Below are 2500 nucleotides of genomic sequence, written 5' to 3' on the forward strand. Positions count from 1 at the left end.
ATTCAAACGAATTTTGTTTACATTTGCATGCAACTGTTATTGATTAGCTGAATGGTTCCTAATTCGTGCGCTAAAATGAGTCAAAAGTACACGCACAGTGGTGTAAAACGTAATCTCAATTGAAGCGTTTCTGACTCCAGCAATAACAACAATCCTTCTCCTCTTCTGCTTGTAATTCATTTGAGTGGATTAGCCTTATCAGCGGTCATCCTATCTTAAGCCCCGAACACATGTTAAAAAATACAGCGCCATACGGTTTGGAGAAAGCCAGATGGGGTTAGATTAGAGTCAGGTCATTCAGAAAAAAGAAGGAGGAGGAGGTTGTGAGGGGGGGCTAATGGGGTGTAACTTTAGCCTAGCCTCAGCCCTCAGATCCAATTTGGCTGGAAACGGCCGCTAGCGAAGAGAATGCCGTCCACACAAACCCAAACTCTGTAAGGAGAGATATCATGGCAACCTTCATATCATATGCCTCTTTTAAACATATTTCCACAAATCAAAGTGGCACTTTATAATGACACCAGTGTTTTTAGGTTAAAGGAAATAGGAAAACAATAAATGAATAGTTTTTCTTTCCTTCTTTTAAATCCTTCAACCTCTTCCTCCAATGTGTGTTTGCCTCTGATAGCCTAGGGAAGTATCTGTTTACTTAGTGATTAGGACAATTTGGCTGTTGGAGGCTAAATTCAAACCATTCACTCCGGCAGATTGGCCAAGACAACATCATCAAGCCAAAATTGTAAATACATGCGTACACACAGGATCGCACACACACACACACACACACACACACACACACACACACACACACACACACACACACACACACACACACACACGCATACATATACATATACAGACACAAACACACTCACACACACACACACACACACACACACACACACACACACACACACACACACACACACACACACACACACACACACACACACACATAGAACAGCAAAGACAAACACATATGCTGTTAAAAGACATACTTACATGCATGTAGACATTCATGCACACTTTGAATCTTGCACACACATACACACACACACGATAATGTGCATGCGCGCGCACACACAAACACACACACCACACACACACACACACACACACACACACACACACACACACACACACACACACACACACACACACACACACACACACACACACACACACACACACACACACACACACACACTATGCTGGAGCCTATGAACAGAACCCTCATCTGGAGGGTCTTTCACTCTTTTATCCTGGCTATGGCTAGCCTAAAACTTAAATAAACCTTCACATATAATTACAGCCAATTCTGTATATTTTCATGTCCATTTCCTTCAAACACTCAGACCCGTCGACCTCTAAGAGCTAGAGGAGATTGGAATGGAGAGCTAAAGGTTTTGATAAACCTATAGCAAATACACAAAACACTTTTATTGATTCAGGGGTGTAAGTGAAAAGAAACATTTGTTGCCCGGCCTACTCAGACGCGATAGAGAAGGCCATGTGTTTTTAAACACCACAGAGCGCCGTGTCCCGGTGAAGACATTATCAGAGTCAATATTATGAGGGAGGAAAAAAGTTGGAGTTCGTAAAATGCGGTATTGTGGTCACGTTTTCGATGCCGGGTGAGTAGCTGGCATTTCCACACACACAGAAACACACAGATGCACACAAGCAGGCACGCATGAGCACATGCACACACAGACACACACACACACACACACACACGCACAAACACACACACACACACACACACACACACACACACACACACACACACACACACACACACACACACACACACACACACACACACAAATAAATATACACACACAGACACACAGACACACAAAAAGACAAGCATTAACACTAACACAATCAATCAGAAATCGACATACACAAATATTCCTAATCATGATACTTATAAGCACAATACGTATGTAAGCAAACAATTTTATCACAAATATATGCACATTGTACTTACTGTCACATCACAAATATCTACACATGTGTGTAGATATTTGTAATTATATTCAACGTCCAGATTGTGATACAGATATATTTGTAATATTGTTTAGGTTATGATTGAAAGAGGATCTATCTCCTCACCTGGACAGTCTCATTACAAATAGTTATTTACATGGAGGGGTTTTAACGTAGGCAGGATCAGTGTTAAGTCCGCCTTAATATCGGCCCTATCACTGTGCAGGGCAATGCAAGAGGTCCAGTCACATACTGGGCCTACTAGCCACGGAGCTGCTCGTAGCAGCTGACTGCTGGGCTGTGTGCAGTGTGGAGGTCAGGGGTAAGATAAGACGCTCTTGCGTACAATAAGCCGGCATACCGTAATGAACTACGGTATGCCCTAATCCCCCCTAGCCTGGGACTCAGACCTACCCATATCGAGGATGGTGTGATGGTATCACTTTGCACTGTACTTTGCTATTATGGATGAATTGTATCTTAGGAAATATACTGACTTTGTTATTAA

The 2500-nt window shown here is 42.5% G+C and overlaps 1 pseudogene; it reads left to right on the plus strand.

Annotated features, from left to right (window-relative positions):
• Window positions 1-2500, plus strand: part of LOC132473682 (uncharacterized) — a 50241-nt pseudogene that overhangs the window by 406 nt on the left and 47335 nt on the right.

The sequence above is a fragment of the Gadus macrocephalus genome, chromosome 15, assembly GCF_031168955.1.
Source record: "Gadus macrocephalus chromosome 15, ASM3116895v1".
Taxonomy (NCBI): Eukaryota; Metazoa; Chordata; class Actinopteri; order Gadiformes; family Gadidae; genus Gadus; species Gadus macrocephalus.